The sequence below is a fragment of the Tamandua tetradactyla genome, chromosome X (assembly GCF_023851605.1).
Source record: "Tamandua tetradactyla isolate mTamTet1 chromosome X, mTamTet1.pri, whole genome shotgun sequence".
Lineage (NCBI taxonomy): Eukaryota > Metazoa > Chordata > Mammalia > Pilosa > Myrmecophagidae > Tamandua > Tamandua tetradactyla.
Window position 1 is genome coordinate 57,488,215 of NC_135353.1, and position 14,860 is coordinate 57,503,074.

The following is a 14,860-nucleotide window of genomic DNA, read 5'->3' on the forward strand; positions in this document are numbered from 1 at the left end:
CACCAATGGCTCTGAAACTTCAGGAATGAAGGTTTCAGTCACTCCACTAGGCAAAGAACCACAGCCAGCTGAAGTGTTTGCTGAGGGTAAAGGGAGCATGGAATGGGTAGTGGAAGAAGGTAGTGATACATAAGATCTATGGCCATGTGATCAGTTACAGAAATGAGGACTGTAATGCCGTTTAGTTCATGTTATACTATTTAAGTTGTAAGATATCAAGTTTAAGAATGAATATTACCCAAGGACTTGCACCTTATCCTGGAGCGATTTAATGTGTTTTTGGTGATATGCAGGACAGTTGAGTATTGTTAGGTGAGGAAAAGAACGTGCCTTTTATTGTTTTCCATTTAGAAAGCAGATATGGTTTAAGGTGATGAGTATAGCTTCCAGTTGACAAGGAGTGGACTGTCACGGTCAGGTTCATGTGTCAACTTGGCCAGGTGGTGGTACGTGTTTGTCTGGTTCAGCAAGTCCTGGCCTGCCTTTTGCTATGAAGACATTTCATAGAATAAAATCATAATCACGTTGGCTACATCCACAGCTGATTCTATTTGTATTCAGCCAAGGGGAGTATCTTCTTTAATGAGTGATGCTCAATCTGATCACTGAAAGCCTTTTAATAAAGATTCAGAAGAGACAGGGTCTCTTTCTGCTTCAGCTGGCAATCCTCTCCTGTGTGCTTCATCTAGACCCTACATCAGAGTTGTCAACATCACAGCCCCCCCTGCAGATTTTGGACTCTACATTTCCATGGTTACATGAAATGTTTTTATAAATTTTATATTTATGAATATCTCCTGTTGATTCTGTTGCTCTAGAAAACCATAACTAATACACTCAACATGGAAAATTAAGCATTGTCTATTTTTTATTTTTATTATCCAGACAAATATTTTCATTATTTTTAGGTCACTCTCTAAGGGCACATACCTAGATAAGGATTCAGAAACCAGATTAGGGTAATCCTATTATGCTTTGAGAATGTCAAGCAGAAAATGAAAACACCAGAGGACATAGACCAGAGCTTCCTTTCCTCCTTTTTGATTTAGTTCTCTGGCCACTATTAGGTGCCTATTAAGAGGATGTATTAGTCCTCTCTCTGTATATCCTCTCAGCCAGCACCCACAGGTGGGTGTCTAGAAGACAAAGGACTTTTGGAAATCACATTTCAAACCTTAAATGGATTACTCTCTCAGTTGCAAATGCAGGTCCAATATGATGAAACTATTTCTGTGGAATGGGTGCTCTTTAAATGAATTAAATTGATTGATTCTCTTTCCAAACTGGGTTTTTTCTTTGAAAAAAAGTACATAAAATTTGCAAAAGTTTGTACTTGGAAAATTTAACTGCTTCAGACAGTAAAAGGAGGCTGTGCATTCTAAAGTTTTATTAAATGTATGTGTCTTGGCTTGTTTATCCTTGCATCCCAATACCAGACTAGAAGACTAGGAGAATCCTTACAGTTCACCCACAGCACCCAAACCAGGGTTTCATGGGCTCAGATCAGTCAGCCTCCATTTATACTGTTACCAACATCCCCACAATCCTCTTGGCTACCTGGGCTTCTTCAATCAAGTGCAGTGCCATTTGACAAGCATTTACTGGGTCCCCTGTCATGTACTAGGCACTGATCTAGCTGCTTAAGATACAATGATGAATAAACCAGACATGACCCCTGCTTCATGTGGCGGAGTCAATCAAATGATCACACACATAAACTACATTTATTATAAGTCCTCACAAGGAGAGGTAAATTGTGCATAAAATGGGAAGATTTCACTTGAGTCAGGGAGATCAGGTATGTCTTCCCTGAGGAAGTAAGTCATGATGAAATCTGGATTCTGAATAAGAGTTAATTAGATAAGTGGTATTAAGGATAGTGAGGAGAAACTCCAAGCAGAAAGGACAACATATTCACAGTCCCCATGGCAGGAGGGTACATGTCAAGAACGAGCAACAAAAAGCCCCTGTAGTTGAAGTGCAGAAAACAATAGGATGAATGTAAGGGATGTGAAATGAGAGGTATGTAAGAGCAAGACCATGCAGAACATTGCATGACAGTCTATGTTTATTTTAAGAACAATGAGAGCCACTAAAGAATTTTCATCTTGGGGTGGGATTGCCAAATAAAATATAGACATCCAGTCAAATTTGAATTTCAGATAAACAACAATTATTTTAGTACAAATACATCCCAAACCCAGTCAAATTTGAATTTCAGATAAACAACAATTATTTTAGTACAAATACATCCCAAACATTGCACGGATAATATGTATATAAAAATATTATTCATTGTTTATATGAAATTCAGATTTAACTGGGCATGCTGTATTTTTATTTCTAATTTGACCACCCTATCTTGGGGGACAATATGGTTTTTTTGCATAGTTTGAAAAGATCACTTTGGTTGCTAGTAGAGGATAGATTGGATGGGTGCCAGGCTGGAGGCAAAGAGACCTTTTAGAAGGTTTGATTGCACTAATTTAGATGACAGATAATTGGTGCCTGGAGTGATGGTTGTAGCATTGGAGATAGAGAAAAGAAGATATGCAAGACAAACAGGTCTCTGTGAAAGATGAGGACAGGAAGAAAAGACATTGTAGAGGAAAACCTGTAGTAATGTAGCTTTTTACAAATAATTCTAATTTTGAGTATTTGTAGGGTGAGGAAATAGTTTATCATCCAAACCAGAGCAATTTTGAGAATGAAAGGGGATGCTAAATCAGGATGTAAGGTCATCCTAATAATTAGTGCATTCCTTCTCTTTGCATTGATCAGTATCACGGGGACATACAAAGTTCATTTATCTTTTCAAAGAAGTGAATTTTGATTTTGTTGATCCTCTTAATTGTACAACTTTTATTCATTTAATTTCTTTTTTTAAGAGTAAGAAAAAATATACAATATATTTAAAACACTTAAATTCTAACAGAATATCATACATTCAGTTTAAACAAGAGTTAATACCCAGGCATACACTGCCAAAATACACATGCTAGCTGAAAATCAGTGCCACACAGAAAAGCATTTCTATTGACAAATTTTTACACACATACACTCCATATATCATGTACAAATAATGGCACACATATCACCACATAGTTAAATATTCATCACCATGATCATTTTTAGAATTCATTTAATTTCTGCTATTATTTGTTTTATTTTTTCCTCTGATTTTTTTAGATTCATTTTCTATTCTGTGTCTGCTTTCTTGACATGGCTGCATATCACTGATCTTCAAACTTTCCTCATTTCTGATAGCATTATTTGGCTATACATTTTTTCTTTAAGTATGACTTTTCCTACATTTCAAAAGTTCTGATATAAAGAACTTAAATACCATTCAATTCAAAATATTTTCCAAATTTTCATTGTTATATTTTATTTTACCCATCAGTTATTTATAAGTGTATTTCTTAGCTTTCAGTCATATGAAGGAATTATAGTTATCATTTTATTTATTGTATTCAATACTTATTTTTACTGTGGTCAGAGAACCTGCCCAGAACTATTATAAGCTTTTAAAATATTTTGAGGAGACTTCCAGGAAGATGGCCAAATAGAGTAGCTGAGATTAGCCTTGTTCCATGGAAAAGTTAGAGAAGGGAGAGGAGGTTGCCTGAGGTGGCAATTTGGGAGTGCAGCTGATCTGGGAGAACCTTCTGCACCAAATGGGCAGTTATGGTTGCAGAGGGCGAGGAACTGAGAGGCAGAAAGCTGGAGATTGACACGGAGGCATGGAGCCATGGACCCCACAAGAATGCATGGTCGGGAACCGGGGACTAAGAAGCTGTTGCCGGTGCATAAAGACTGCAGTCACTAACCTCCATACCTAGGTTACCACTGCACCCTTGCCCATAGTGCCACACAGCCTCACTCCACCCTGGCTGAGTTCTACACATCCGATTATGGCATTCCCAGGCCCGTGCATGTGCACAGACGTTCAATCACATCTTCAGCACTTGGAACTGCACTTTACAGCCATCCTAGAACTGCACATGAGCACAACCTCACCACACTTCCCAGCTTTGAGAAAGTGCCAACCTTCGCAGCCGGGTTGCATATGCCCCCAATCCATGAAGGTATAACAGTGACCTGCTGCCGCAGCCCTATGCATGCACACAAAGTGCCCAGTACCTTAGACCAACACATACCAGGGCTATGTGGTGCAGACTGGTGCATCTGCACAGCTACATCCTCCCCAGCCACTGGGCATCCACATTCACAAGCACCAGCATGATATCCCCAACCTGTGCCTCTACCTGCCCTGAAAGAAATCACCACACTGAGTGCCCCACCAGGTGCCCTGCTCCCTGCTATATAATCATTCCCCAAACCCAATGCCTTAGACTACTGAAAGAAATCAACTCCCAAAGTAAATCAATCAAGATATTTACATGTCAAGAAGATAGCAGAAAGTCACTAAGCATATCACAATTCAGACAGATATAACAATGCCTAATGACCAAATTAAAACACCAGAGGAGACACTAACATGAGAATAACTAATCAAAGATGCTCACACAACTCTACTTAATAAAATGAGTGGGATAGCATATGACATAAAAGAGATCAAGAAGACAGTAGAAGAGCACAAGGAGGAATTTGAAAGAATAAATAGAAAAATAGCAGATATCACAGAGATTAAAGACTCTGTTGACCAAATAAAAAACATACTAGAAGCACACAACACCAGACTTGAAGAGACAGAAAACAGAATAAGTGATATAGAGGACAGGATAATTGACTTCAAAGACTCAAAACAGCATATTGCAAAAAAAAAAAGATGAAAAAATTGAATTGGAAATCAGGAAAATGATAGACAAGACAAAGTCCAAAAATATAAGAATCATTGGTGTCCAAGAAGAAGAGAGGAGTAAAGGGCAAGGAAGAGGAGTTTAGGATATAATGGGAGGAAATTCCCAACTCCCATAAAGGACATAAATATATAAGTCAAAGAAGCCCAGAGAACTCCAAACAGAATAAATCCAAACAGGCCTTCCCCAAGGCACATACTAAACAGTCTGTCAAATGTTGAAGAGGAGCAGAAAATCCTGAAAGTGGCAAGAGAAAAACAATCTACTACATACAAGGGAAACAAAAAAAGACTGAGTTCAGACTACTCAACTAGAACCCTGGAGGCGAGAAGGCAGTGATATGATATATTCAAGACCCTGAAAGAGAAAAACTTCCAGCCAAGAATTCTGTACCCAGCCAAATTTTCCTTCAAAATTCAAGAAGAGATTCATGTTTTCACAAACAAAAAGTCCTGAAAGAATTTGTCAACAACAGACCAGACCTATAAGAAATAATAAAAGGAGTTCTGCGGGCTGAAAAAAAAGAAGACAGGAGAGGGAGGTGTGCAGGAGGGTACAGAATTGAAAAGTGCCACTAACAGTGATTTAAAGAATACAAAGAGAAATAGGGAAAAGAATACATAGATCTGACAAATAAAGTAAAAAGTATAAGATGGTGGAATCAAGAAACACCTGTTCAGAAATAAATTTGAACATTAATGGACTAAACTTAACAATGAAAAGAAACAGTTTGGCAGAACGGATTAAGAAAGATAATCTTAATTATATATGCAGATAATATGCTGCTTACAATTAGACACAAAAGGGTGTAAATAGATTGAAAGTGAAAAGATGGAAAAAGATTTTACATGCAAGATGTAACCAAAAGAAAGCAGGAGTAGCTATACTAATAGACAAAATAGATTTTAAATGTAAAGACATCATAAGAGACAAAGAAGGACACTATATACTAATTAAGGGTCAATTCACCAAGAAGATATAACAATCATATATGTTTATCTCCCAACCAGAGTTCCAAAGTACACGAGACAGACGTTGGCAAAAACGAAGGGAACAATAGATATTTCAACAATAATAGTAGGAAACTTCAATACACCACTCTCCTCTATAGATACAAAGAAATAGAGAAGTTAAACAACTTGATAAATGAATTAAACCTAACAGACATATATACGTCATTGCATCCCAAAGCACAAGGATATACATTCTTCTCTAGTGCTCATGGAACATTCTCCAAAATAGATCATATCCTGGGACACAAAACAGGTCTTTATAAATTTAAAAACACTTTCTCTGATCATGACAGGATGAAGCTGGATTTCAATAGCCACCGAATAATGAGAACGGTCACAAGTATATGGAGATTAAACAGCACACTCTTAAACAACCAGTGGGCCAAAGAAGAAATTGCTAGAGAAATCAGTAGCTATCTGGAGATGAACGAAAATGAGAATACAACTTATTAGAACTTTTGGGATGCAGCAAAGGCTGTGCTGAGAGGGAAATTTATTGCCCTAAAAGCCTATATTAAAAATAAGAAAGAACCAAAATCGAGGAATTAACAGCACATCTGGAGGAACTTGAGAAAGAACAGCAAACTAACCCCAAAGCAAATAGAAGAAGAGAAATAACAAAGATTAAGGCAGAGATAAATGAATGGGAGAAAGAAGATCAATAGAAAGAATCAATAGAACTAAAAGTTGGCACTTTGAGAAAATCAATAAAACTGATGAGCCACTAGCAAGACTGACAAAGCAAAAAAAAAAGGAGAATATGCAAATAATCAAAATCAGAAATGAGAAAGTGTGCTTTACCGACACACTTTGCAGACCCTGAAGAATTAAACAAAACCATAAGAGGATACTATGAACAACTATACACCAATGAATTAGACAACTTAGATGAAATGGATAAATTCCCAGAGATGCACAAACAAGCTATACTGACTCAGGAAGAAATAGAAGATCTCAACAAACCCATCAAATGTAAAGAGATTCAATCAGTCATCAAAAATTTTCCTATAAAGAAAAAGCCCAGGGCCAGATGGCTTCACAGGGGAATTTTATCAAACATTCCATAAAGAACTAACATGAATCCTGCTCAAAGTTTTCCAAAAAATTGAGGAAGAAGGAATTCTACCTAACTAATTTTATGAAGCTAATATTTTAATACCAAAACCAGGTAAAGATGGTGTAAAAAAGGAAAAGTACAAGCCAATCTCCCTAATGAACATAGATGCAAAGATTCTCAATAAAATATTGGCAAATCGAATTCAACAACACATTAAAGCAATTATAAAACATGACCAAGTAGGGTTTATACCAGAAATGCAAGGAAGGTTCAACACAAGAAAAACAATGTAATACAGCATATTAACAAATCACATGAACACCTCGATTGATGCTGAAAAAGCCGTCAACAAAATTCAGCATCTTTTCTGATAAAAACACTCCAAAAGATTGGAATAAAAGGTAACTACCTCAAAATGATAAAGGGAATATATGTAAAAGTGATAGCCAAGATCATACTCAATGGAGAGAGACTGAAAACTTTCCCCCTAAATCAGGTAGATGACAAAGATGCCCACTGTCACCACTATTATTCAACATTGTGCTAGAAGTTCTAGCTAGAGCAATCAGACCGGGCAAAGAAATAAAAGGCATCCAAACTAGAAAGGAAAAAGTAAAAGTTTCATTATTTGCAGATGATATGACACTATACTTGGAAGATCCTGAGAAATCTATAGCAAAGTTACTTGAGCTAATCAACAAATTCAGTAAGGTGGCAGGATATAAAATTAATGTGCAAAAATCAGTAACATTTCTATACACAAGCAATGAGTTAGCTGAGGAGTCAGATAAGGAAAATTCCATTAAACATAACAACTAAAAGAATCAAATACTTATTAATGAACTGAATTAGGGATGTAAAGGACTTGTACACAGAAAACTACATAACATTGCTAAAAGAAATCAAAGGAGACCTAAATATGTGGAAAGATATTCCCTGCTCATGGATAAGAAGGCTAAACATAGTTAAGATGTAACTTCTCCCCAAATCGATCTACAGATTCAATACAGTACCAATCAAAATTCCAACAACCTACTTTGAAGATTTGGAAAAGCTAACTACCAAATTCATCTGGAAGGAAAAGAGACCCTAAATAGTTACAGCATCCTAAAAAAGAGGAATGAAGTGGGAGAATTAACAATCCCTGACTTTAAAACCTATTATAAAACCACAGTGGTCAAAACAGCATGGTGCTGGCACAAAGATAGAAGCATTGACAAATGGAATAGAAATGACAGTGTACAAATCAGCCACCAAATCTATGGTCAACTGATTTTTGACAAGGCCTGGAAATCCTCTGAACTAGGACAAATTAGTCTTTTCAATAATTGGGCATGGAAGAACTGGATATCAATAGCCAAGAGAATGGAAAAGGACCCCTATATTACACCCATGGGAAAACTAACTCACAGTAGATCAAATAACTAAGTATAAGATCTAGTACCATAAAGTTGCTAGAAGAAAATGTAGGGAAACCTATTCAAGACTTGGAAAGAAGAGGTAGCTACATAATTTTACACCAAAGCATAAGGAACAAAAGAAAAAATAGACAAATGGGAATTCCTCAAAATCGAATGCATCTGCACCTCAAAAGACTTTATCAAAAAGGTGAAGAGGCAGCCATCTCAATGAGAGAAAATACTTGGAAATCATATATCAGACAAAGGTTTGACAAAGAAATCATACAACTCAACAACAAAAGAACAAAAACCCAATTAAAGATTAGGCTAAAGATATGAATAGGCATTTTTCTGAAAAGCAAGTACAGATGGCTCAAAAACACATGAAGAGATGCTCATTTTCATTGACTATAAGGGAAATGCAGATCAAGACTAGAATGAGATACCACCTCACACCCATAAGAATGGTTGCTACTAAACAAACAGGAAACTATAAATGTTGGAGAGGATGTGGAGAAACTGGGACACCTAGGCACTGGTGGTGGGAATGTGTAATGGTGGAGCCACCATGGAAGACTGTTTGGTGATTCCATAGGAACCAAAAGATTGAGTTGCCTTTGACACAGCAATAAACTACTGTATATGCCCAGAAGAGTTGAAATCAATGCCAAAAACAGACATTTGCAAACCAATGTTCATGGCAGCATTGTATTAATTAGGGTTCCCTAGAGCAGCAGAATCAACAGGAAATATTCATAAATATAAAATTTATAAAAACATCTTATGTAACCATGGAAATGTAGAGTCCAAAATCTGCAGGGAAGGCTGTGATGTTGACAACTCTGATGTAGGGTCTAGATGAAGCCCACAGGAGAGGATTGCCAGCTGAAGCAGAAAGAGACCCTGTCTCTTCTGAGTCCTCATTAAAAGGCTTTCAGTGATCAGATTGAGCATCACTCATTAAAGAAGATACTCCCCTTGGCTGAATACAAATAGAATCAGCTGTGGATGTAGCCAACGTGATCATGATTTAATTCTATGAAATGTCTTCATAGCAAAAGGCAGGCCAGGACTTGCTGAACCAGACAAACACGTACCACCACCTGGCCAAGTTGACACATGAACCTGACCGTGACAGTCCACTCCTTGTCAACTGGAAGCTATACTCATCACCTTAAACCATATCTACTTTCTAAATGGAAAACAATAAAAGGCATGTTCTTTTCCTCACCTAACAATACTCAACTGTCCTGCATATCACCAAAAACACATTAAATCGCTCCAGGATAAGGTGCAAGTCCTTGGGTAATATTCATTCTTAAACTTGATATCTTACAACTTAAATAGTATAACATGAACTAAACGGCATTACAGTCCTCATTTCTGTAACTGATCACATGGCCATAGATCTTATGTATCACTACCTTCTTCCACTACCCATTCCATGCTCCCTTTACCCTCAGCAAACACTTCAGCTGGCTGTGGTTCTTTGCCTAGTGGAGTGACTGAAACCTTCATTCCTGAAGTTTCAGAGCCATTGGTGGTCCTGCCAGGATTGGGTTGTTGCAGTTTTCCATTGATTTTAATCACAGGGCATGGTAGTACTAAAAGACGCTCTATGGGATCTCCTATATTCCAGGAAAACTCTTCTTTACTTCCATTGTGTAGTTGCAGTCCTATTTCCCCCTTATAGTCAGGGTCAATCACCCCAGCCAGTAATGTAAGCCCCTTCTTGGCTTGTTGATCCAGGGGCATGAGTAGCCCAAAGTGACCAGGTGGCAGTCTTAGATTCCAGTTCAATGGAATCATTGTTGATTCTCCTGGTGGAAGCACTCCCCCTTCTGGAACTAAAACCTGTAGACCAGCAGAGTTCAGGGTCACAGGGATAGGAAGCAAAAATTTTCTTAGTGGATCACTAGGGGTAATACTGAGTGCTGCTACTCCCATTTCCACCCCATGGTTCCTGGACCCGTGGATCCTGGCTATGGGAGAAACAGCACCATACAGCGGATGCTGACTCAAAGAATACACAGCTTCCTGGAGAACATGACCTCAGCCCTTCAAGGTATTGCCACCTAGTTGGCACCTTAATTGAGTTTTCAAAAGGCCATTCCACCGTTCTATCAATCCAGCTGCTTCTGGATGGTGGAGGACATGGTAACACCAGAGAATTCCATGAGCATGTGCCCATTCCCGCACTTCATTTGCTGTGATGTGTGTTCCCTGATCAGAAGCAATGCTGTGTGGAATACCATGACAATGGATAAGGCATTCTGTAAGCCCACACATGGTATTTTGTGCAGAAGCATTGCATGCAGGGAAAACAAACCCATATCCAGACTATGTGTCTATTCCAGTTAGAACAATTTGCTGCCCCTCCCATGAAAGGAGTGGTCCAATGTCATCAATCTGCCACCATGTAGCTGGCTGGCCACCTCAGGGAATGGTGCCATGTCGGGGGCTGAGTGTGGGACTTTGCTCCTGGCAGATTGGGCACTCAGCAGTGGTTGTATCCAGGTCAGCCTTGGTGAGTGGAAGTCCATGTTGCTGAGCCCATGAATAACCTCCATCCCTGCCACCATGGCCACTTTGTTCAGGAGTCCATTGGGCAATGACAGGAGTTGCCAGGGAAAGAGGCTGACTGGTGTCCACAGAACTGGTCATCTTATCCACTTGATTATTAAAACCTTCCTTTGCTGAAGTCACCCTCTGGTGCGCATTCACATGGGACACAAACATATTCATGTTTTTAGCCCACTCAGAAAGGTCTACCCACATACCTCTTCCCCAGACGTCTTTGTCATCAATTTTCCAATTATGGTCTTTACAAGTCCCTGACCATCCAGCCAAACCACTAGTGACAGCCCGTGAGTCATTATATAAACGCACCTCTGGCCAGTTCTCCTTCCCAGCAAAATGAACAACCAGGTGCACTGCTCGAAGTTCTGCCCACAGGGAGGATTTTCCCTCGCTACTGTCCTTCAAGGACACCTCAGAAAGGGGTTGTAGTGATGCAGCTGTCCACTTTCGGGTGGTACCTGCATATCGTGCTGAACCATCTGTAAACCAGGCCCGAGTTTTCTCTTCCTCAGTCAATTCACTCTAAGGAACTCTCCAAGAGGCCATAGCTCTGGTCTGGGAAAGAGAAGGTAATGTGGCAGGAGTGGAGACCATGGGCATTTGGGCCACTTCCTCATGTAACTTACTTGTGCCTTCAGGACCTGCTCTGGTCCTATCTCCTATATACCATGTCCATTTTATGATGGAGTGCTGCTCCATGCACCCAACTTTGTATCTTGGTGGGTCAAACAACACCTAGCATCTCTATTTGCCACTGACACTTCCAGCACCTTTGGATATGCTGGATCATAAGGTCCAAGTGACAGAGCAGCTTGTACAACAGCCTGAGCCTGTCACAGAACTTTCTCTTGTTCGGGTCTCCACTCAAAATTAGCAGCTAGTATTAGTTATGGTTCTCCAGGGAATCAGAATCAACAGGAAATATTCATAAATATAAAATTCATAAAAGTGACTCACATAACTGTGGGAACATAGAGTCCAAAATCTGTAGGATCAGCTGTGAAGCTGATGATTCTGATGGAGGGTCTGGATGAACTCCACAAGAGAAGCTCGCTGGCTGAAGCAGGAAGAGAACCTGTCTCTTCTGAATCCTCCTTAAAAGCTTCCAGTGATTAGATGAAGCATCAATCATTAAAGAAGACATTCCCCCGGCTGATTATAAATGGAATCAGCTGTCGATGTAACCAATATGATCATGATCTAATTCTATAGAATGTCCTCATAGCAAAAGCCAGGCCAGCACTTGCCCAACCAAACAGTTACCACACCTGGCCAAGCTGACACTTAAACGTGATCATGACAAACATTATTCACAATTGCCAAAGATGGAAACAAACCAAATGCCCATCAACAGATTAGTGGATTCACAAAATGTGGCATATACATGTGGTGGAATATTATGCAGCAGTAAGATAAAATAACATTCTGAAACACATGAGAATATCAATGAGCCTTGGGAGCAAAAGTAGCCAGACACAAAATGATTGATACTGTATGATTCCACTTTTAGGACCAACATAAAAGTAGGGTATAGCACTACAACCCCTTTCTGGGGCTTATGGAAATCTGGTGATTGATGGAGTTTTAGCTCAGTCCCATCTCACAGTGGGTCCAGTGGAGCCCTAGACCCATTCTGTAGTTATTTCCCCAGTTCCAGAATGCATAACTAGAATAGACATGCTGAGCAGCTGGCGGAATCCCCATATTGGCTCTCCAACTCATGCAGTGAGTGCTATTATGGTGGGAAAAGCCAAGTGGAAGAAATGAGGGGTGATGGAGGTGGGTCATGAAAAGAATTAGAAATATCTTCCAAGACATTTGCTTCAGGACATTTATTTGCAGTTTCATCTGGTGAAACAGGATTAACCACTCTAGGCTAATCCTTTCAGGTAGAGGTTGGGTGGCCAACTCCTCAAGGCAGGTTGGAGGTGGGGTGGCTCTGTCCTCAGGGCAGACTATTACAGGGTTATCTAGAGAAGACTCAGCATGATCTAGGGTTTTAACCTCATCCCCGACATCATTATCAATCCAGATGTCACCATCCCATTTTTCAGGGTCCAACTCCTTTCCAATCAATGCCCTCACTTTAATGGCAGACACCATGCCAAATTGAGATTTCAGTTTATGTTGTAAAGTTGTTACTCTAACAATAATATTCTCAGTTTGATTTTCAGAGGTCTCAAGTCTACGGCTACAGGAAATAAGATTTTCCTTCAGGATACTCATAGAAACATCTACATCTGTCAGAGGGCACTTAAGCTTCTCATTTAATGCCTTAAACCCATCCCTTTCACTCATTAATGTATACAGTGTATCTAACAACAACCAACCAACATCTGTATACTTACTATTTCCACAAAACTCTGTAAAGGTGTCAAAAACATTATCCCTCAGAGCCTGGCTTCATACAAGTTAAGCATTAGAAGAATCGAATGGTGATATTTTGACTGTCTGTTTTGCCAACTCACTCCATGGATTGGCAATGTCACTCTGATTATGGGAATCAGAGTCCTTAGTGCCATGGGAATCAGAGTGCTTAGTGTCTTTGAGTCCAGTCAGTTTAGAAAACCATTCATAAAAACCCATTTTTAAGATTCTTTCTTAGGAACCACTCTTGGTACCAAGTTGTATAAGTTAGCATTCTCTAGAGAAACAGAATCAACAGGAAATATTCATAAATATAAAATTCATAAAAGTGTCTCATGTAATCATGGGAGTGTAGAGTCCAAAATCTGCAGGGCAGGCTGTGATGCTGATGACTCTGATGGAGGGTCTGCATGAATTCCACAGGAGAGTCTCACGGGTCAAAGCAGGAATAGAACCTGTCTCTTTTGAATCCTCCTTAAAAGACTTCCAGTGATTAGATTAAGCATCATACATTAAAGAAGACACTCCCCTTGGCTGATTAAAAATGGAATCAGCTGTGTATGTAGCTGATGCGATCATGATTTAATTCTATGAAATATCCTCATAGCAAAAGACAAACAAGCACTTGCCCAACCAGACAAACAGGTATCATCATCTGGCCAAGTTGACACATGAACCTGACCACAACACTAACTAACCCTTGGTACACTAGTACTTCTTAAAATATGAGCCATAGGTCACCTGGATTAACCCCTGTTCAGAAGATTGTTGAGTGTACAGATACATGGGCACAAATCTGACTTATTCAAATAGACTGTTCGAAGGTGAGGACATGTAATCTGCATTTTCCAGGTTATTCTTATGCACAAAGGAATTTAACAACCATTGTTTAGGATTTATTTTAGGAAGAAGCATCTATCTAGGCTGTGCACTTTCTTAAATCTTTAAATGTGTGTTCCAGGGAAATAGATCTAAGAAATATCACTGAAAGTCAGCATAATACAGCTGTAACTTTTGGAAATAGAAATTTCCATAGTGCAAAGCTATGACTGGAATGCTATCTAAGTGTCTTTTCCAAGCTTGTTTTGACAGTACATATACTGAAACTGGAACAATTCAGAGAAAATTAACGTGGCTCCTGTGCAGGGATGACATGAAAATGCACGAAGTGTTCCAAAACCACCAGGCAATTTTGTGTGTTTATTTGCCATTTTAAAACAAAGATCATCTTACTTTCAGTTTGCAATGGCATATTTCTCATTTCTGTCTAAAGCCTCATCAAAGATATCTTTAGAGTCCACACTTCTACCAACAGTCTCTTCAAAGCATTCTAGCCCTTCTCTATCAAGCTCCTCACAACTTTTCCAGAATCTTCTCCTTATCCATTTAAAAAGCCATTCCAACATGTTTGGTATTTGCAAACCACAGCAGCACCCTACTTCTTTCATACCAAAATTTGTTCTAGTTAATAAGCTGCCAGAATGCAATATACTAGAAATGGAATGGCTTTTAAAAAGGGAAATTTATAAAGTTGCAAGTTTACAGTTCTAAGGCAGCAAAAATGACCAAATTAAAGCAAGGCTATAAAAATTTCTAATCTAAGGCATCCAGGGAAAGATA

The 14,860-nt window shown here is 39.0% G+C and overlaps 1 non-coding gene across 1 annotated transcript; it reads left to right on the forward strand.

The window, feature by feature from the left end:
- The first annotated feature begins 14,318 nt into the window (after positions 1-14,318).
- LOC143672339 (U6 spliceosomal RNA) lies at positions 14,319-14,423 on the forward strand. The gene has a single exon (XR_013169794.1). It is a non-coding gene; the product is annotated as a U6 spliceosomal RNA (small nuclear RNA).
- The last annotated feature ends 437 nt before the right edge of the window (positions 14,424-14,860 follow it).